Here is a 22,807-nt window from a genome sequence, read left to right on the forward strand (position 1 = left end):
GCCAGTTCTGCACTCACTTTGCAGGAGCAGGGCAGGAGAAATGAGCAGGTTTTATGGCACATTGGCTCTCCTCCAGGGACCAAAAGCTTTGATGCTGACAAAGCCACTGCATCCTCTCCTGCTGTGAGGATGCCCAGACAAGATATTTCTGGGTGCATCTGGAGATGCTGCTGGCCTCTGTAGGGACATGTCAGGGGTGATAACCACCAGCATGATCCCTACCTGCTGTGGGTGGTGGTCCTGGGGGATCACATCTTCTCCTCCAAGCAGGAGACCAGCACCTTAGGGGGTCTGAGCACAGGGCAGGAAACACTGCAGCCATAGTGTGTATGGAGCATGTTCAGGTTTGTTTACCTGTGACCTAACTCCATCTGCACTGTGGGCAGCTGACACAAGGGCCTGGTTCCCTGGGACACGTTGGTGTAGAACCAAAGACAACTGCTGCCCCATGCCAGAGTGACATTAAAACCCCCCAGGCACAGCACAGACCCTTGGAAAACCTGGTGTGCCTCAACCTCCTTTAACTCAGGACCCTAAACCCTCCAGGAAGGTCCAGCAACTCCTCATCATTTCCACCATCTCTAGCCCCCTTTGGGTTTATCAGCACCAGTGAGTGGACAGGCTCCCTGCAGCGAGATCCACTGAGCACAAGGCATCACAGCAGATCAGAGAGACCAGGGCTCCTCCTCATTTATATTCCCCTCCAGCCACAGCCTTCAACATGGCTGAGGAAGGCAAGGCAAGACAAGGCCTACAGAGAATGCCTAAAGATTATTTCTCTCAGATTCCAATTTATTTTCCATCATTAATGTCTTTGAAAGCCCAACACGTCCTGCAGACAGAAAGAACATGTTAAATGTGCGCGTGGTGGAGCTGCAAAACCACGGTGAACACGTGCCTGGCACAGGTACCCATCCCACCAGGGAGATCAGCACAGCCAAGGAAGGGCTTTGCTGCCAGAGAGCATCGCCCTTGCTCAGCAGAAGCTGTGGTAGAAGGCATTTTTTCCCTGCAGAGAGATCCCCACCGTGCACCAGAAAAGTGAGAGCTTCATTTGGGAAAGCGGAGGTACCACCAGCCCCAGTGCTGAGCATTGCACAGTGGCAGAGAGAAGGCAGGGCTGGGGGAGAGTGACTTGCATGAAGGATGAGAGGAGCTGGAGTCTTCTGTAATGGAGAGAAAATTGCTTTCGCCAACTATCTGCAGTTTTAAAGCAATTACATTTGGGGGGAAGCCGAGAGCATGTCTGAGCGCTACGCGCGTGGCAGGCGTGTTTTGAAATACAAGAACCAAGTCAGGAAAAAATAGAAAAAGAAAATGCCATTAAAAAAAAATATTTGATGCAGTAGGCACTGAGAAGATAAAGTATTTATAACTCAGGGAGAGGACAGATACTGGAAGCAGCCAGACATTCCAGCAATGGGACAACTGAGAGGAGGTGGGGCAGCTTGCTCCTATCTGTGGTCCCCTTCCCCCTGAGAATGAGAAATCTTCCTTGAGAAGGATTTCCTCTGAAAACACAGCAGCTGAGTGCAGCCTGGTCCAGTAGAAATAAATAAAATTTGTTCTAATTAAAACACTCCTCGCCCTCCGCTTCATCTGCTCATGCAGTAGGGACAGTAACAAAAGTCACCACAGTGACATCAAGGTCAGGTCTCCATGGGCTGGGAGTGTGCTGCCCTCAGCCAAAACATGGAGCTGCCTTAATACTTCCCCTCACAGACCTGCAGGCTGACCCAAAACCCAGTAAGCACCCAGCAGCTACCTGTTAAAGCCTTTTCAGAACCAGATTCAGACTGGGAGGCAACAGCTTGATTTGGCCACAGATAAGACGCTCCTTCAAGCTGTACAAAATACTGCTGATCTTCCCTGCAAGCCATCACCTTTCACCACCATCCTTCTCCTCTAATCTGCTGGAATTAGGAAGGATCCCAAGCCATAAGCACATCTCCTCTAATGACCAAGGTGGCAGGGCCCGAGCTGCCCTGATCCCCAGAGCTGCTGCACTGACTGCTGCCGGCACTGCTCAGACATCCAATTTATCAGGAGGCTGTCCCTTTTGCTTTCTGGCCACGCGCCTTCCCCTTGTCTTTATCTGCTCTGGGGACAAGTGTGGGAAGCAGAGAAGTGGCATCCAGGGCTTCTGGTGACAGAGTCCCTTTTCAAAGGATGTTGTTCAGCTGTTATTACCAACTCTCGCCAAGTGGAATTGAGACATGAAGTAGATTTGTGCCCAAGATAATGGCGTTTATTAGACAAGCTATTGAAGAGAAAACAAAAGCTAACAGTGGAGAGCCACTAAGAGCAAGGCCTAAAGAGAATCCATCACGAATACAAAGAGAAGAAGTGCTAATAGTTAGTGCTTCCCATCAATGATTTGAAACCTCAAGCAGTCCCTTAACGACTCCAGGAGAGTGAAGGTTAGTGTCACCCAGCAAGAGGTGACAAACAGCACCATGGCATCCATGCTCTCAAACAAAGCAGCATCCAGCCCCTTCTGCTATGGTCAGATGTGGCTGAGCATCTCTGCCCCAGGGTGGCAGCCCTCAGCGTGCCCACGACCCTTCTCCTCACCTGTATCAGCATCACATATCACCTATATAACACAGCACCTGTGCTATATGCTCCTAATGCACACAAGGATGCTCCAGAGCGAGGATCCCAGGAGGACTGCCCCCCACATCCTGACCTCAGCAGGATGGCAAGGAAGGAGAATTCCATCTCTGCACACCCCTGCAGCAACCAGGCCCCTTTTGGTAAAGGCCCCTGAGAAATGCTTTGGAAATCATGGGTCCATCTAGATTTTCCTGTTGGAGACCATCCCCTTCTTTCCTCACCAAAGGAGACGGTTTTGTTCCTGCAAAACCTTCAAATAAAAAACTGCATTTTTAATGTGAATGAAAGTCTTCCATAGGATCTTCACTGGCATGTTGGTTCACTGACAGCCAGCCCAAGCCCCTGGTGAGATTAGCTGGAGCCTGGCACTATGTTCACACCCTGAGGCACAGCTGAGATCTTTGGGAAAACGCAACAGAGATCATGGCTGCTAAACAACAGCTTGTCTGGGTCTTTGACAGATTTCTACTTTCCAATTTCCAGCCCAGACAAACAATATAGGAAGCCCCCAAATCCCCAGCTTTGAGATCACCAATTGAGGCTAGCCCAAAGAGATCACCAATTTCACACTCTTCATCCCGACCCTCCTCTCCTTTGCTCAAGGGCCAGGCTGGGGCAGCAGCACAGGGTGATGTGGAGGAGGGTGAGCCAGGCAAGAGCATGAGGGCATCCACACAGCCCAGAAGCTCCTGAGAAATTTATTGCTTGTGACACGCTGTCAAAGCGAGGCGCGTCTCATTAGTCAGAACCAAAGCAAATGAGAGGGCTCCTTAGCCAATTAAAAATTAAATAAATAAGGAAGGGATGCTCCGTGGGGCTCACCACCTCCCCTTCGGCCCTGCTGGTGAGTGGGAAACCCAAGGCAGGATGTAACACAAGTCTGAGTCACAGCTTTGTCCCCTTCCAAGATGGTGAATTCCCTACTTCCAGCGAGCAGCTGGGAGCAGCCAGTGACCACCAAAGCCTTGCTGGATCTGGCACAGCCAGATGGAAAACAACAAGCTTGAGGAGCCACACCTGACACCCAGGGAGTTGGAAAAGGAAAGACTTCCTTTCACAGCCCCTGGAGCATTTTGTTTCCTAGCTCTTGAAATGGATCTCATTGACTCCTCTGAGTGTCATTCTCTGCTAAAAATTTCTATTTTTAACAGCTTTTCTTTTTAAAATGACGTGGTTTTCCTTTGAGGGTTAAGCTGAGCAGGCACATGACTTTTTTGTTGTTTTTTCTTTGTTTTTTTCCTCCAAGATTTATCAGCCATTGGAGCAGAGGGCATTACAACTCTTCTCCAGCTTGACAGTAACAACAACCCTCTGGAGTCTTACACTGCCCTCCTCCCCACCTCCTTGCAGCATCGAGGAGTGGGAGAGCCCATCCCAGACCCCCAAACAGAGGTGAAGGGACCATTTTGAGCAGGCACTACAGGGCAAAGTTCAGCTTCCCCATCATGAGCCAGATTGAAATTTTACAAGAGCACAGAGGTGCCTGTTGGCAGCAAACATCCCAGCTCACCACATTCCAAATGGATGCTGGAGGAACCCGAGGGCTGCAGACAGACACATGGGTGTTGGATGGATTGGTGGGGGCACCTGAGCAGAAAACAGGGGAGGCACCCTGAGAAGAGCCCTCCCTCCTCCAACCATACAGGACCCAGCAAGGGAGGGAGCGACCCCAAAGGATGCCATGCCTAGGAGAGACCCCAGCCCAGGGCAGACAGGGAACCCCCTCTTCCCACAGCACTCCCAAAATGTACCCCTTAAAAAACAGCACAGACCTGAAACATGAGCCCAGCCCAGCAGCATTTCCCAAATCAAACAATAAACAAGGAGCCGTTCCTTGCAGGTTTCCCTTACGCTGCAGGTCCAGATTAATGCCCACAGTAAACACAAAGGAAGAGAACCACCCTAAGGGGGATGCTGTCTGTTTAAAGGTACAAATGGATGGTAAAAGTAGACAAAAGAAGCTGAGCAGAGGCATGGCAAGTTTGGGAGCAGGAAGGGAGTAGGGAGAAGCCCATGGGCTCCGGTGTGGGAAGAAAGAGCAATGGAATTCTGCCAGGCATGCCCAGCAGACCCTAACCCCTGGAGCCATCCTACAGGGTCTGTCACCCTGGCAGGAGGGGGCACCCCCTCACCACCCCCAAAACATCCCAGCCCAAACAAGCTCTTCCCTCCTAGTGGTCCCCAAGGCCAGGCAAGTTGGTTGGGGCTCTCAGAACACAGGCAGCAAAACAACACTTCCTCTTATGGAAAAGGGCCATGACCCTGGAACTAACCCCCTGTGCCCAGAGACTATTGCTGCACAAGGCTGGTTTAACAAGAAATGGACATTTGAAGCTTAACAGCTCTTACCAGCAGATTCCCCCCTCTCATCCCACTGATGCTGCTTCCCATACGGCACACCCAGCTAATTAATTACAGAGCACAATCCAATCAGTCAGGCCATCCTATTGCAGTTAAAGGCATTTAAGAGATAATGCCATGAAACTCCAGACGGACTGGCCTGACCCCAGACCCTGACACCACTGGGGGTGTTCCAGGTCCAAACACCCTGGGAAAAAACCTTCAGCCTTGCAGTGCTCCCTGTGGGCTGGGCTTGAGAGTCCCTGCCGACTTTACCAAAGATGTGCTGCCCTGCTCCACTGGCACATTGCCCCAGCCTGGGCTCGCTGCTGCCCGTGGAGCACACACCAGCCTGGCCCTACACAAGCACCAGTGACAGAGATGCCATCTGCCCTGCTTCTGGCTCTGAGTTGCTTTCAGCGTGGCAGAAGGACAGATCTGAAGGCCAGATGCCAGCCCATCTTCTCCCCACTGCTGCTGCACACACCCCACATAGTCAGCTTCAGCAGTGGCTGCCTCAGGGTATCATGCACCACTGATGCCCATGTGCCAGGACAGCCTGATCCCTTCCCACCTCACCATGCACCACCCACCTCCCCACCACACCAATACAGAGAGAGGATGGCCCCTGCTCACCAGCAGCAGGGACTGGCCTCACTGGAGAGGGGCTTTGGTGGCAAGTGGATGTAGGGAGTGGCTAAAGGATGAGATGCTGTACTGCCAGCCCCTTTACTGTTCTTATTGTTGGCTCTGATATGCTGATCTGTAGATAGGATGTTCCCAGCTTTGCAGGGACGGCCTAAATTTCCTCCCTGGGCTAAAAGTGTGGGTGTTCTCCCTGCTCTGCACTTCAGTTATTGGTTGAAGTTATCAGACCCTTTGACAAAGGTGGGGGCTTGCATTAGCTCAGCCCATTTGGTCCTGAATGAGCCACTGTCCTTCGCAGAGCCCCAGCAAGAGGTTCATACAGTGGGTGTCCTCTGTTCCACGAGCAGCCTTTGTTTCTCCATCACACCCAGGTGAAGCCCAGCCCCATCCACATACGGCGGGGATCCCTGCTGATTGCCAAGCTGTTCACTGTAAAGGTATTAAAGGAAAAACCCATGGTGCCAGGTCCTGATCATACTCCCAAGGACTCCGTGTGGTTATGCTGCTCCATGCTAGCTGTATCCCAGCCCTGATGTTTGATGATGAAAGTGGCTGATTCTGTGATTTGCTGATCCTACCCTTGGTTAGTTTTTCCTACCCAGAGTGAGGATAAGCTCTTGGATTTGCAAACATTTTGAGGATTGTGGTTTTAATTTTTTTCCCTTTATTGTGTATGCAAGCATCAAAAGCTCTTATGCCTTGATCCAAAGCCCAAAGTCAAGGCAGGGGATATATATCAAGTCTAGATATGTTCCTGTCACAGGCAGCACCAAAAGATTGTTGGAGTTGAAATGAGTGAGGGTTCTGCTCTTACTTGGTCCAGCCCATCTCCCAGATGCTTGACCTTCAAGGAGAAGTGAGGAGGAGCCTCTGCTCCTCAGTCTCACCTGCAAAATGCCTTTGTCAGAGACTCAGGCACAGTTAACTAGGACAAAGGACAGAAAGCCTCCTCTCAGAGCTGCCCTCCCTTGAGCCACAGCTAGCCAGATACCCAGCACTCCTGCATCAGGGCCAGCACCACACAGGTCACAGCACCAGGAGTATCCACAAGGTTTTCACCCAAGCAACAGCCAACAAGTTTCACTAATGCAGATTTGCAAAGGAGGGATGTGACTCTGGCAGGACTGGAGCATGGCTACAAGCAAATGGCAGTGTTCACCAAGCACAAGCATGAAGGGAATAATGCCAAAATGCCATTAATAACTGAGTCTTCCTGAAAACACCATCTCAGCACAACTACAAAACTGACCGAGTTTACTGAATGTCCTCTCACAGTGTCAGAAAAAGACACCAGCAATTAGCAAGGGGGGCTAGAACATGATTGCTGTAGATGACACAGGACCAACCCCAGATTTCTAACGCCAGCTGCTGTTTTGTGCCTGTAGGAACTGCATGAGGGCTGGCTTGTTGCACCCAGCACTGAAAAGAAGTACAGCTAACTCATTATGTTGGACCCTAAAACAAGGAACCTAACTACAACAGCACAACATTGTGACTTTGCCAGAAAATCAGGATATCATGTCCCCTCCGAGGAGCCAGAAGAGGTGGGGGCATGGTTTCTTTACAATATCTGTCCCATGGTCCCCAGGGAATGAGCACAGAGAAAAGCTCAGCATATCTTGATAAAAAATAAAATTAAATAAAAGGAAATAAAATTAGATATCCTTCTTCCTTGTGCTGGAGTGTCCCACACCAGGCTGATTACAGGGTCTGGATATAAAAAGGTCTCATTTTGTGGTAGCAATACGGCCATTGTGGGATGCCACAGCTGGAGGAGGTTATGCGACGACAGCTACAGCCCAGAAGACAGCCCCAGAGTGCCCTGGTTCAGGAGCAATTCACTCATTCTCAGCTCTTGGATGCCCCATAAAACAGGGCACATCTCCCAGTGGCCCTGCAAGGACTCTCATGGGAACTGACTGAAAAGCTGAGAACTGAAGTGAGACTGAAAACACATCAGCACCTCGCAGGTCACAGGATTTGAGGTTGTGCTACCAGCACCCTCTCTGCTCCAAGCCCACAAAACAATACACCAGAGAAAGTTCTTAGCCTTCAGCATCCATCTTCCCCTTCCCACAGCTGCAGCAGCAGGATCACTGCTGGAGCCTGCACCGTCCCATTTCCTGTACCCTGATATGAACCCTTCCAATTAAACCACTGAACTGTTCCCAGCTCAGCCTCCCATGCATGAAAACGTCCTGTTATTTTGCACCTGCCAAGAGCTGTGTCCCAGCAGATCTATCTTGAACTGACACTTGAGGATAATTAAACCTCTCTCTCCTCCATTGGCAGCACAGCAGATAAAAGGAGAGCCCTGGGGCCCTCGAGTCGCTGTTGTGGTGGGTTGCTCCTGTACAAGTCGAGGAACGTGAGATGAGACTCAGTTTCTCAATAGAGACATGGGCAAGGGAGCAGGGGGCCAACTTGGCAATTTGCCCTAATTTAGCAGGGGAGCAAGATGTCAGAAGCACGCAGGCAGCTTCCCTAGCCGGGCAGATCCTCTGATGAACAGAGAGCTGAAAACAAAGTGTCTGGCTGGGATCAAATCAAACCCCTGCTGTTGCTAAACCTGGGGTAGCATCCGTCATGCAGCCAGCAGTCCCTAGGGACCCAGCTGTGATGTTCCAGGCACCCTTGGCATCTCCTCTAGCTTTAGTCCGAGCAAGGACTGGCTCCCATTGCCCCCACCAGCACCACTGGGAGCCAGATGCCCCACAGCATCAGCCCGAAGTTGGCTGGTTTTGGGAGCTAGCGGCAAAATGGGAACCTGTCACCTCACACCACACTCTGCCTATCTCCTGCGCCAGCTGCCTGAGGTTGCTGGATGCATCTAACCTCAAAGCCGAGCTTCGATCGGGGTGGTTTTGAGGTTGGCACTGAGCATCTGCCGTTGCTCCGAGCTGGGCCTCCAGCCCCTCGGGGCATTGGGGAGCCCCGAACACGGCGACCCTGTCTCCGCCTGCCCCACCGAGCTCTTCGCGCCGGGAGAGCCCTTCACTCCGCGGAGGGACCCTTCCCTCATCCCAGCCCCGCTGCGAGGGGATCCAGTCCCACTTGCCGAGTGATGCGCTGCAGAGCCGCAGGTCCCCGGGGACCATGGGTGTCCCCCCCGCCTCGGGGAGGATGGATGTTCTCCCCCCACCAAACGCCATGCCGGTGCCCCCTATCCCCTCCGCCGCCGTTACCTGCGCGGGCTGGGGCGGCGGCCGGGCGGGACGCGCCGCGCTGCAGCTGGGCTCGACTCCCCGCGGCTCGGCGCATCCTCCGCCGCTCGGGAGGGCTCGGCCGGGCTCCCTCGCCCCGCTCCCCGCCGCTCTCCGCCTTCCTCCGCGTTCCTCTCCCGCTCACCCGCATACCCCGGGGCTGGCGGCTACTGCCGGGCTCCGCTCGCCGCCGCGGCGCCGGCCACCTCCCGCAGCAGCCGCCGCCGAACCGAGGCGCCGCGCCCCCCGCCCGCCCCCGCCTCCTCCCCGCTCTCGGCCCCGGGATTGCTTTAAAGGGAGAGCGCCTGCATAGAGGGAGCGCTGTTTGACATCCCCTCCAAGATGCACCGCACCCCCGTAGCTCTCCATCACTCCCTGGGCGGCTGGGTGTGCCATGAGGCTGAGTCCCGACAGCTGGACCCAGTGATGGCCCTCGTCCCCCCTGCAGAGCCCGTTTTAGTGAGCGCGTTCGTCCACTCATCCAGAAAATTCTTATCCCACGGGCTGAGTTTGCCTTACCCCTTCCCAGGGCTGCAGGGAGTGAAGCCACCAAGGGTTCGGCACAGCAGACCCTGTCCAGGAGAAAGCTATGAAGCCCTTTCCCAAAGCTGACACCCTGCCACACTTCTGCTTCAGATATCATCGGATGTTTTCATTTTCTCCTGCCAATATTATCCTCATCCTTATTCAAGCGGGAGCCGAGGCTTGCAGGTCTGTGGGTTTTAATCAAAACTAGAATTCTCTTCACACAGTCACTTATCTCTATTTGTCTTGCCGGAATGAAGCAAGGTGTTTTAGAGCATTCCGGGGTGTGAGTGCATCCCTGCCCCGAGCAATCTCCAGCTGCCACAGTGAGGGCAGGACCCGGGGGCAGGAGCAGGCAGCCGTGCTGGCAGCTGGCTCAGGTGTCTAGAGCTGGGATCAGGGCGGTGGATTTGGGCTCTGCAGCATCCCACAGCCCTGATGCTCGCTGCTTTCCCGCTTGGTGTTTTTCATCAGCGAGCACCATCTGTACCAGAGCCGGCAATTGTTATGACCTTTAAGGCTCCATCCAGTGGCCACTTCCTTCAGATGCTTTTGTGTCTTACTACGATCCTAGGCACGCTGCCAAAATCTAAACGCACAATGAAGGCAGGGAAATCTTTCCTTCAGTTTCACAAAGGAGAAACATCACCAAAAAACCTGCCCCGATGCCAAGATTTGGTCTAGAATTATTCCTGTTCCATTAATACTAGAGATGAGTGAGATAGGAAAGCACACCTGGTAGGAGGATTGTAAAATAATTAATGCATAATGTTAATAATGATCTTCTTATTCCAGCTCTGCTTATTACCACAAGCTTTGCTTGAGTCCACCATGATGTGCTGCATAAAGCAGATATCTCCTGAATCTGATTTCCTGTTTGGAGATGATCTCTAGCTGAGAAATTACCTGCTCTCAAAACTGATTAGAGTCCTCATCAACAGATTCTTCACCCATCCTTTAGGCAGGCCCTAGAATATACAGGGAATTGAGAATAATTTCATGCAGGAGGTAAAATCTGGAGTTGGTGGCTCAGCTGTGTGCCATTCCCAGTGAAAATCCAGACCAAGCAGTGATGGCAGCGGATTCCCAGCCCTAATCCAGGTGCTCTGAGCCGTCCTGCTCTGATCAGTGAAGGTTTTGCTCCTGTGGCATCTTCCAAGCTGGTAGACACCATTTGCTGCCTCTGGTTCATTACCCCTTCCACCCCGAGCACTTTGAGGGGCTGTCCCAAGTGCCAGGTGACTGCCAGCCCCAGAATAGAGGCAGACTGTGTCAGCAGGCCCTGCCTGCAGGAGCAAGTGTTCCCTGCCTTGGGACACTGGGACCTCTAAGTTGCTGGCTGTGCACCATGCACCCAGTCACCCTGGAGGGAGCCTGGCATGCCAGGACCCTGCAGGCTCCCCCCCCCAGATCCCTGCAGTTGCAGTCAGCTGGCATTCTGCTCTCTTCACATGGTGGCCTAGCTCCATTTGGAAAAGCAATGAGGTATTTTTTTCCTCCTCTGCTTCCCATGGTTAAAAACTGTCTCCTAATTTCCAGCCTACATTAGCCAGTTTAAGCCTATTTGTTCTTGTGCCACAACAGTCTTTTAGCTTAAATGGTTCCTTTCTGTACCTGGTGTTTACTGGCTTGATATATTTATGGAGAGTAATCATATTCCTGTTTTGCCTTTCTTTGCTGGGCTAAACAAGCCAAGTGCTTTCAGCTTCATCTTACAAGACAGGCTCTCCATTCTGCCCTATGCTAATAGGCCTCCTCTGTACCACTCCCAGCATGAATTCATCTCGCTGCAAGATGGGCCATCATGGCTGTGTGCAGCTCCCAGGGCTTGGCACAGCCACCAGTGCCCATCCTGCCTACCCTGGTGCCACCCCAAAGCAGCTACAGGCATGGCGGTGCTGCACAGCTGCTGGCCTTCCCCCCACCAGACTGTCACCTGGATGAGGTGACACTGGCAGGAGACACTGCCTTCTGCCTCTGGCTGGCAGCAGAAAAGCCAGGTGTTCCTGCACACTGAGGAGAGCTGGTTTCTCCCCTCTCTGCCACACTGCATTGGTACACGTGTGGAGCTCTCCCACAGGAGCTTATAAACTTCCATAGCCTTAAAGGAAACTCACAGAGGACGTGCAGACTCATCCCACTAAACGCAGGAGAAAGATGGTATCACCATGCTCTGATGGTCACTAATAACTTTACCTCTCCTGTGCTATTCTCAGCAGAGATAAACTTCCAGTGTCTGATGAGCCAGAACAGAAATATCCAATGGCTTTCTGTTCTTTTCTATTTTTGCTGCAAGCTGGTTAACCCTGAAATCCAATTACTGCTCATTATTCAGTGGAACTTGCCTCTTATCAAATGGACACACTGCAGGGCTGCTATGCTGACTCCTAGTGCTAATGGAGCCACAAATTACTCCTGCCACGCTCATGGACCCATAGGTGTGAGCCTGGGGGTACAGCACTCCACACACATGCAGAGCTCCTGGATGCTCACTCCTGCATCCCTTCCTGGGGTAGGCAGCCCATTGCTGCTGAGCACACCATCTGTGGGATAATGCAACCACAAACTCCCCAGAGCAGCACTTGGCTCCCAAGGTTGGTGAGGCATGGTCTTGCTGGAGTCACCCTGCCCAGCCACCCATGGGTGCCGAGGGCCAGTCCCACTGCCCAGCACAGGCTGAGCAGGCAGCGAGCAGCCTTTAAGCTCCAGGGGTTCCGTGCACAGTGTGAAATGCCTGAGGCTGATCCAGGCACGCCTGCCTCGGATTAGCCTGGGAGGCTCCGAGTGCGGGAGTCTGGCTCCCTGCATTAGCACGGGAAGCGGGCGCGCAGCCAAGCCCGAGCGCCGCCTAATTCGCATTCGGTGCTGAATTCAGCAGGTGGGGAAAGGGAAGAAAAAAAGGCTTTGCAGTTTTCTTTGCTGATTAAAGTCATGGCACAGCAAGTTTCACCTACATTCGTTATCAAGAGGGGAGGGAAGGGGATGTTCCCAGCAGCAGCTGCTGTGATGCTCCCCATGCTCCCCCAGCACGGAAGAGGCAGCAGGCATAGATCAAACCTGCCTGTGACCCTGTGCTCCCTGGGCTGGATGCAGCCCCAGGGCCTGCATCAGTCTTCCTCTCTCTGGCATGGTCTCAGGGACAGTTTCCCTGGTGAGCCTATCTTAAATAGGTTCCACAATAGTCTCTTTTTCTTTCAGATGGTTGGTCAGTCCTTCTAAAAGACAGTTTAAGCTGATCCCCAGCAAAGAGAGATGATTGGAATGGCTGGGGATACTCCCACTGAGGTGTCCTGATGCCTGCCACACTTTCTGGCACTCAGCATCACTGGGTTGCTGGTGAGCCCTTACAAGCCCTGCTTGCTGCTCCCTCCCTCCCCACTTCTCCCTGCCTGAAATATCCACCCTCAAGTTTGTCTTTGACTGGACAAGTGAGTGATCCGGTGGGGATCCAGCCAGCCATGGGCACAGAGCAGCATCACAGTCTCATTACAGTGACACAAAGCCCCAGACCAGTGTTCACTTGCTCATCCTCACCACAGAGCTGCTGCTGTCGGCTCTTCCCTGCCTTCCCTGGCTGCTGCAGCCTTTTATTCATTGTGCTGGCCTCCCATGCCCTTCAGAGAGGTGCTCATGTGAAGTGCCATCCACTCACACCTGAGGCTTTATGGCTGCTGGAGGATGGGATGGATGCTTGGGCAGGATCATCCCCAGCCAAATTTCAGCTCCTGCACCCAGTCCTCTGCTTCCACTTCCTCCTGCCTTGTCAGCTGCAAAGGTCCTTATTACAGCTGATTAATTCCCTGTGCCACTCTCCCAGTTGGTAAAAGGAATTAGCACCATGGGAATGACACCAGGGATACCCAGCAGTGGTCTCCCCTCCATTGCAGGGAACTCGTCCAAACCTGCTGGGCATCCACAAGAACAAAGTTCTTCAAGGTGGCAATCTGAGCTCCTGTGGGACACAGCAGCTCCTCTTGGTCCATGTCTGGTTCACTGTCTCCAGCCCTGGCTTAGCTTCCTTCTGCCCCAGCCAAAGGCAGAGCACCCCAGGGATCTGCCAGAGGGGGAAGGAGACAAAGAAACCAATGCAACCCAGTAAGAGAAAGATTAAACATAATGCCAAGTAAATTAATATACAAGAAGGGAAGGCAGGTTTTAAATTAACTCATTATACAGCCTGGTTTTCCAACCCATTTATTTATCCCATAGGTCCTGCAGCTTCATATGGAAAATGGCTTCTGCTTGACTGCTATCAGAGCCCGAACGCAGCACGATGTGGCTGCGCAGTGCTGCCCGAGGCTGGCAGGCGACACCTGAGCGTGCCCACAGAGATGTGCGGGGACGGGTAATTGCACATGCAAAACGTTCGGCTGTGACAGCAAACAGGACAATTGAGCAGAGAAATGGGAATCCATTTCCATGCACAATTACCTGGGGAAGGCTAAACCATGGCTCCAGGAGGCAACAGAGATAGGTCCCCCCCTTCCCCCCCTCCCTGAGCCACCTCCTCTCGGTGCTGCCTGTTTCCCTGGGGAGCAGGGCACTTCCATCCTCCCAGGAACCGGGGGATGCTGTGCTGAGCTGGATGAGCCCGGTGCTTATTACTGGGTTAGTCTGATTATGGAGCAGACAGCTTATTGAACAAGCTGTTCTGTGGGGTGGATTTTCTGGGAAAAGGGGCAGGGAAGGAAGTGAATAGTCTGAGCCTCTTTGTTTGGGAAGTGGCTGCGATCAGCCAAGGCTTTTCTACAGCGTCTCTCTTATTCAGGAATTGCTGTTCCCAGGTCTTACTGATGAGCTAGAGCTGGCTCTTAATAGAGGAGAATAAATAAAAGGGCAAGGGGAAAAAAGAAAAAGCCCAGACCTCATTCTCTTCCCAGTGACTCCTCTTGAGCTGGCAAACAAAAGCCAAGCTGCATGCAGGATGCTGGGAGCTCTGGAGAGGTGGCTGGTGCTGGAAGCAAATGCAGGTTTCCTGGGGTCTCTGCAGGCCAGGGGCAAGGTCTGGTGCTGGCTCTGCCACGGGGAGCAGCAGGGGCCAGGCCAGCAGCCAGCTGCCAGCCTGGCTTTGTCCCCACTCCTGCCTGCTGGCTTTACTGCACTACAATTCCCAGCAGCCTGCAGGAATTGTACGCCTTTGCCTTGGAAAGCAGCATCTGAGCAGGTCAGGATAATGCACTTGAGGGGCAGCAGGCTCAGCACTGACTGATGGAGGTGGATTCAGGCTGTGGCACAGTACCAGGGGTTTTTGAGGGCAGGAACAGGGCTTGGGGACACAGTTCTTTCCCAGCAGCACTGCAGTGGGCAGAGCAGGACTGAGGGCAGGGTGACAGGATCACCCCTTGCACACTCCCACCTCCTCCCAGGATGAGGGTGATGCTTTGCTTCACCCTCCAGCAAAAAGGATATGCTGCTCTACGGCCTGGAAGGGAGAGGAGATGGTCCCAGATGACCCAGAAAAGGCTTCTCCTGGTCCAGTCTAGGGGGCCACCTCTGTGGCCAGGCTGAAGCAAACCCATCTCTCCAAGCACTCTGAGCGCTTTGAAGTCCTGGATTCACATGGGAAATCCTGGAAGGAGGCAGCCCCCAAGCCCCCTCTGCACGTGCCTCTAATTATCACACCTTCAGCTCCAGGAGCACCAGTCCTACTTTCCCCAATTCATAATTCAGCCTGACACAGCCCAGCAAAAATCAATTCACTCTTATAAGAAAGTGCCAAGGCAAATTATTTCCCAAAGCCTTCAACAAGGCTTTCTTCTCTCCCAACAACTGTATCTTTGGTGTTGAGTCCTAAATTACAGATTAACCCTTTAATCTCTTCCAGTTTGCCAGGGAGCACAGTCAGGCAGGTGACTAATGAAGCCCTCAGCAAGAGCACCTTGTCACCTTGTTGGCCCATCCATTAGAGGATGGGCCCATCTAGCTATGAGTCCATCCATTTGTCCTTCCCTAATTCATCCCTCCAGACATGCTATCAGCTGTACAACTCTTGCCATATGACCTTGGCAGGGAAGCAAGTGAAGCAAGGACTGCCTCAATTCCTAGACAGGCTGTTCAGGCACATGGGTCTCTGGAGATCCTGTCTGGCCTTCCCCAAGGCAGTTTGTGGCCATCAGAGGTTTTTTTTTTTTCCTTTTCACAACGTCCCAGTAAAGTCACCATAAGGGAAAACCCAGCTTGGCATCCCTACTGCCTTGAAAGCCCACATGCCAGTGGCAGGGTCCAGTCCTGATGTGCCCTGCAGCAGCCCAGGTGACATCCCTGGGAGTACCCACCCGCTCCTGAGCAGACATGGCAAGAAAATACTAGAATGCTTAAAAGCCTTCAAATCTGCTCAATGAAAAGGCTTTCCCCAGCCTTGGACCACAAAGGTTAGAAATCAGAGAGAGCCCATGAAAGAGCAAATCTAATAAAGGGAGTTTTAATCAGAGCCAAGAGAAGGGGGTGAAAGAATGGATCAGAGTTGTAAACTGGCTGAAAATCAGTCCCTTCGTTATCACAAACACATCATTGGAACTTAATAGTATTTGACATCTCATTAATTTAAACCAGGAGTCTGGGGAATAGAGAGAGAAAAAGAAAGAACATTATTAATTTTAAAGACCTCCTCCTGTAAGGGCTCACATTGAAAAAGAAAAGAAAAATGTCAGAGGAAAATTGTTTCTTTATGTTTTTCCTCATTTCCTGCCCTGTCTTTTTTTCCTATAGCTTGGAAGAGGTTGATAGGCATGGAGAACTCTGGTCAAGGCTTCCCATGTCCTCCCCAGCCCCAGGGGGGGAATGTTCAAAGGCCAGCCCAGCTCTGGGTTACCATGGGGTGGATGTGGGGTGGGATATAGGGTGCACATGGCACAGCCAGGTGTCCCTAGAGTCACCTGGCTATAAACCAGCAAGAGCCATGTGCTGTGAGTAATTCATGGACAGGCTCACACAGCCTCAGGATGCTGCCCAACAGCGTCTGTCTGTCCTGCATCCACCGCTGGGAGAGGAGCTGAGGACCAAAATAGCCATCCTCAAATCCAACAGCATCCTCAGAGGCTGTGGTGAGGGGCATATCTGCTCCCTGCTCCCCTGCCAATGAGGAGCGGAAGGCAGAGCTGCCAAAAATAAAACCATTCAGGACAGCGTCTGTATTGTAAGGGCAGATGGAAGGCGCTGGGGCTGCGCTTGAAAAGGCAGATCTGAAAGGATGGAATTAAAGGGACTTTGGAGAAAGAGAGGCTTTCTGCTAAAGCTGATGTGCTGCTCTGCAGATAAGGCTCCACAGGTGGAGTGGCAGGCACTCTTTGGATCTAATTGGGAAAGGGAAAAACCCACCTCAACTGTCCCCAGATGCCTTTGGCAGCAGGAAGGTGGCTTCCCTTGCTCCTCCAGCTCCCACTGCCAACTTTTTAAAAAGCACTTCTGCATCTTGCCCTGGTATTTCAAGAGAATTCAATAATCTTAGGCAATTATTTCAAAGGATTTTTGAAATTGTCCTATTTTTTCCCCTTTCAGTGTGGCTGCACATCACAATGCCCGAGAAGGCCCGGCTGCCTGCGGGGTGGCCAATTTAGCTCCATGGATTTTGACTGCTTTCTCAAGTCCCACTATTGATTTTCTGCTGGGTCCAACTGAGAATTCAGCTTATTATAAAAATCACAACTGGGGCAGAGCAATGTAGCCGGTGCTGCCTCTAGATGAGGCTTCCACCTTCCCTGAGAGTGGGTCCTGCTGCCCTGCAGGCCCTGTGCTTGTAGGGCTGATGGGGTGATGTGGCCTCTTGATAAAGGAGAGACATTTCACTGGCTTCCCCAGCAATGCCCAGGGTTTGCTCTGTGCTGGCAATTACCTGTTTCCTGTCTCATGCCCTGTTTAACAGCATTCACTCTCACCTGTTTGCTGCACAGACAGTTTTAAGTCCTCAATTTCTCTCTTCAGCCAAGGACTTCATTCGCTGCCAATGAAGCTGGTGGTTTCAAGAGCTGGGCCAGGTGACTTGCCTTAAGGCAGATGTTCAGTGTTATAGAGCCAGCTGAAAATGGGGAAATAATAGGAAAAACAATGACTTCCATGCTGAGCTGCTTGTACTGGCTCCCAACCTCACCATCTCATGCCCAGAGGACACCCCAGTGCCACCATGTCCCCCCAGCTAACTGAGTTTTACTCTTCATTGCTATTCAACATGCCCTGGAAGGGGTAAGGAGGCATCAGAAATGCTGAAGCCACCCCACAATGGCTTTGGTTTTTGTTCCCTGTTATTGCAGCCTCCTGACAGAGCAGGAGCACAGAGGGGATATTTATGAGCCCTACCAGCAGTGGGCTCAGCTCTGGGCTGTGTTTAAAACATCTCTGTGTTTTCCCAGCTTTAACCACCTCCCAGATATTTACAGCATTTGACAGCTGGAGACAGAGTCAGGCTAAAGTGCTCATCTGCTTCCATGAACGGCCTTGTACCTCAGGGGGAAATTGTTAGGGGATACTGGAGGAGAGGGGAGGGCAGCTCCTGGATGGAAATATGGACATTTCTCTACCACAGCAGGTCCCTCTCCCCAAATTCCCCAAGTGAGCATGGCCAGGAGGAGCTGGGAAGGGGCATATTATACCAGTGTGAGAGACCCCCTGGTCCCTGGCTTCGTGCACAGGGGCCAGGCTGCCTGGGGTTTAGCAGGTTCCCTCTTGCCTTCCCTCTGCTTCCCATCCCAGCTACAGATCTGCCTCATTTTTCTCTCTCTCCCACACCCCCTTTATCTCCTGTTTATTTTTCTTCACTGCTTTTGCATCCTATTCATCTGCCTTTCTTTCCATCTCATCTCCCCCATCCTGAAAGGCTTGTCAGGAGAAGAAAGAGCAAGCCCAGCTTCTCCCAGCTCTATTTGCCAAATAAGGCCTAGAGTCAGGTTTTATTTAACAAAAGGAGAATGAACTGAATGCAAGTAGGCCAGAAGAAGCGCCTGTGGATAAAAAGGATGACGGCAAAGAGAAGGATGAGCACGGCAGAGGCAGAGCATCCCCTTGGGGTTCTGGGCACAAGCTTATTGCCAGAGCCCAGGTCCAGTGCTGGGGCAGCCGCCGGCCACAGCCTCAGCTGCTGTGCTCGTTAGTGGTGCTAAAACAGCGTGACAAATACGGGAGTGTCACAGGAGGTTGGGGAGCCAGTCAGGTGGCTAATGAGCTGGGTTAGGGCGTCGTTATTTGAAGCCAAAGCAGTGTTTTCTTTCCCCCCATTGCCTATAACGCAATTAGAGAGGCAGCAGCTATTGGGAGCGGCAGCAGCAGATGTGGGGGAGCGAGGAGGGGGAGAGAAGCTGTGGAAACCCCTCCTGCTCCACGCCATGGCGTGGGAAGCACAGCCTGAAAAGGAAGAGAAACTGCAAGTCCAGCTAGAGGATGGTCAGTCTCATCAGGCCCCCAAGGACATGGAGCATCAAACCCTGAAAACAACCTGAGGACAAATTCAGCTCAGCCCCAACCTGCAGCAGATCTGTCCAGACTCTCTGTCCCTAAATCTCAACTCTCCTGGTGCTTCCCTTCCCAGTCAGAAGCATCTCTTGGTGCTGGGGATCCATCTGCCCTCAGTCAGCACTGAGCACAGAGGGAGCTTTGCCTTGCCTGATGGCAAACCCTTCACGCCCTGCAGGCTGCAAGGCATTCCCCACCTCCCTCCAGCCTTCCTCGGTGATGCTGCAAGAGGGCAGGGCTGGGGGCCCTCACAGGGCCCTTATAGCACTCATGGGGCTCCTTGAGGGAACCAGGGGGGATACAAGGCCAGCTCCTCTCAGTCTGCACCCCCTCCTTCAAGACCAGGCTTTCAGGGTTCTTTCTGCACACAGTTCACTCAAGCAGGCTCAAGGCAGCTGAATCAAAACCAACTCAAAATACATTTTTGTAGCCTTTCTGGAAAAATAGCCTTTAAAGAGGGGCCTGGCCCCGTGCCCAGGGAAGTTAACTTCAATTGACTCGGCTGCATTTCGCTCCAGGCCCTCTCTGATTTTTCTGGAGCGCCTTGTAATATCAAAGTGCTACTGTGAGGAAATTAAATCCACTGCACTTAGCACCAGTGTAAGCTCTTTCCTCCATGCCACACTCTTACACAGGCACCAGAGTATCTTTACCATGACCTACCTCAGCCTGTATCACTGCAAACACATGTCCCACAGCATCTGCAGGATCAGGTACACAGCTCTCCTCCCAGGAATTTGCTGGTTATTCACACCCATGGCTCCTGGCTGTACATCACTCGCCAGGCTTGCTCCCGAGATAGCAAGAAAAGAGACCCACAACAGAAACACTACTGCATAGAGCTTGGTGTCCGGATTTAGGATTTTTCCTTGTTTCTTTCGCTCGTGGAATTTCATCCCATCTGTCGCTAAGAAACCAAAACGACCAGTACTTAAGAGAGACCAAAGAAGTTGCCAAGGGAAGAGTGCAGCTGGCTACTCTCTTATCTGAGGGGTTTCTCTTAGAGGGGCAGAGAAACTGCGAGATCCGTTTGGGGGAAGTGCATTGGGTGCAGCTCCTCTGAGATCTGTCTGGGGGAAGTGCATTGGGTGCAGTTCCTCGGTCTCCCTCCTGTCCCTCGGAGGGGAAGCCGCTGTGCTTCCTGCGGGGAGATTCTGCAGCGCTGCGAGGCTCCGTCTCCTGCTGCCTTTGCCACCGGGAGCGAAGCTGTGCTTGTGGAAGCGCCATTTGCACCAGGGCCTTACCAACATCCAACCTCAGGAAAAAAGGGCCCTTCACCATCTGCTCGGCTGCCTCAGGGGAAGCCCGGGAACCCCGGGGCCCTTTCCCCTCAGGGGAGCCTCTCCCGGCCGTGTTCGGGAGCCGGCCTCGCCATTTCTCTGCCACAGCTCCGGGTTTTTGCTACACCGTAACCGCACACCCTGTGCCTACCGGGGCACCCCGCGGCTCCCGGCACAACTGCCCAGTTTCCGCCGCCTCTTGCTCGCCGCCGGCCGAGCCGCCCCGCCGCTCCTGCCTCAGCCATCGCCGCCTGAGGGAGACGCGCCCAGCGCCCCCTGCCGGCGCGGGGAGCCCCGCCCGCCTGCCCGGCCGGGAGCCGGCAGCGCCCCCTGCGGCCGTGCCGGGAACTGCAGCGCGGGCAGGGCTGGGCGGGGCCGGAGCGCCGGGAAAAGCAAAGGGAAAGGCAAAGGCAAAGGGAAAGGGAAAGGGAAAGGCAAAGGCAAAGGCACTGCTGCCCCGGGATGGGCACGGCAGAAAGTGTCGGCACTGCTGCTCCAGCTTTGCATTCCCATCTTCCCCATTCTTAAAGCTAGCTCTGCCCAAAAGCCCCAAAGTTACAATAATTCAGAGGGAAGGGGGTCGTATTCTCTATTCCAAGGGAGGTTCCCGCCTGTCTTTCAAACCAAGACACTTGTACATCATATATTTTATATTTACTCCCCATGTGTATCATACCTTCTCCCATCAATACACTGCAATGGGAGCCTTTGTGCTTCCTTTAACTTAAACCCTAATTTACCCAAATAAGCAGGACTTGGATGCAGAGGCTGCTGAATTCCCATGGCTTGCTCCCATTCCCATTCTTATTTCCTGTTCCTGGCCATCACCAACTAATTGGCCCCTTTGGCTTGATTTTCTGGGGAAAAATACAAGCCTAGAGCCCTTATAAGAAGACTGGTGTGTGATGCAGCTTTCAGATAGCTGGAGCAGTGGGGCTGGGGGGTCTGGGATGCTCTTGGGGAGTGGATACTGATCCACTGGATGTGCAGCACCCAAAGCCTCCATCAAGGAAGGGGCTGCATGACCAACAGCCTGTGCTCCCAGGGGAACCTGGTGTTTCCTTTTCCACAGCTGGAGAAGCTGCCTGGCCAACTCTCTGCCTTGCCTGAAATTTAGCACTTCTTAAAACAAAGGCATTTGGCCTTAAATCCCCTTTTACTCCTCCTCGAGACCAGCTTTGCTCTGGGAGCCGGGTGTGCTCAGCAGCAAACCCACGTACAAGGAAAGCACATCAGCTCCTGGTGGGAAAGTGAATTATTGAAGCCAAGGGAAGCTGTGACGAAGCAATCAGGGTGGACTGCCGTATGCTCCCAGTGAATTATTCAAAGCCTGGTTTTAAAGCAATTCCTGAAATAAAGATGACAGAGAAATGGGGGTGAAGGAAAAAACCACTGTAAAGGGCCACTGTGATGCCTCTCTAAGTGTGGGGACCAGGCTGTCCCCTCCACAGGGTGCTGCTGCCTGGTAGAGATGGGCACACACACAAAAATACACCCTGGATGTATCTTTTAATGCTCTTTTATCCTAAAGTCAGACAATTTAGTCTGCATGGGCCGGTTTAACCCCACTGGCAGGAGAGCCAGGCAAAGAAAAGTCCCTGCTTCAGAGGACATCCTGTGAATTTATTTGATTTCAACAGACCTGAAAGCAGAAGAGCTAGAAGAGACGTGCAGTGCAGGGAATGGGGAAAACCAGGCTGAACTGCCTCGAAGGCTCCTAAAGAAAGCCAAACCACAAAGGAAAACAAGAAGGAAAGAGAAAATACTTTATTACATCTGTTTGAAGTGAGGAAGATACAGGAATGAGCAAACACTGAACTGTTTTGCTTCTGCTCACAAATGAACACACCACTGAGCCTAATGGGATTTTAGATTAAAAGTTTTAACAAAAAAATAACATCCACCTCCACAAATAGAGTTTTATAAGGTCAAATAATAGATGCAGGGGAGTAAAAACCACTGCCAGTGTTTTACCTCCTTCTGCAGGGATCCTTCTCCCAGCCTGAGCCCCTGTCTTCAGGTGTCCTCTAATTCCTGTGTTTATTCTTTCAGTGGTTGCATTTCCTGCTGAGGATGCCTGGGGAATAATCCTCTGGCCTCCTCTTTTGGCTGCCTTTTCTAGGCAGGGCTTTACAAGTAGTTTGGCTCCCATGAGCCAAGGCCACCTTTGGGGAGCAGCAGGGATGGGGACAGGCAACAGAGACAGCCTGGGTGACAATGGGATGCTCCAGAGGGAAAGGCACTTTCCCACAGGGCTTCCTGTCAGGATGTCTAGCTTGTCAGAGTGACCCCAAGAAGAGTTGGAAAGTCTCTTTTCCCAGCCCGGCGGTCGAAGAAGGAGTCAGGGCTCTTCATTTCTCAGTCTCAAGGGTGTTTATTGTTTCTTATCTATAAAACTCCTTCTCCTGTCCTGCCAAGGTCAGCTCAGCAGGACAGACAGAGGCACTCTGCCTGCCCCCAGGATGGTGTTATGTCTTTATACTAAAAACTACGTGTACAATGTTTACAATTACTTTCCAATACCCATCACCCATGTTAGACACTGAGCTTCTACTCCAAACCAATCCAAAAGTGCCAACATCACAGCAGAAGATGGAGGCCAAGAAGAAGAAGGAGAAAGGCTGGACACACCCAGATCCCTCCATCTTGCCTCCTGAACCCCCATACCAGAAACGCCAAAAATCTTCTTTTCCACCTCGTGATAACTTCACTATTATTCTACCTAAACTATTGTGGTTTGCTGATCTTCATATA

The 22,807-nt window shown here is 52.3% G+C and overlaps 1 protein-coding gene across 1 annotated transcript in view; it reads right to left on the bottom strand.

Moving 5' to 3' along the window:
- Positions 1-9,015, bottom strand: part of LINGO1 (leucine rich repeat and Ig domain containing 1) — a 159,101-nt gene extending 150,086 nt beyond the window's left edge. The window contains exon 1 of the mRNA XM_077185635.1: positions 8,790-9,015. The gene's annotated coding sequence lies outside the window, so the exon portion shown is untranslated. The remainder of the gene's footprint in view (positions 1-8,789) is intronic.
- Between the last annotated feature and the right edge of the window lie 13,792 nt (positions 9,016-22,807).

This window comes from Agelaius phoeniceus, chromosome 13, assembly GCF_051311805.1.
Source record: "Agelaius phoeniceus isolate bAgePho1 chromosome 13, bAgePho1.hap1, whole genome shotgun sequence".
NCBI lineage: Eukaryota > Metazoa > Chordata > Aves > Passeriformes > Icteridae > Agelaius > Agelaius phoeniceus.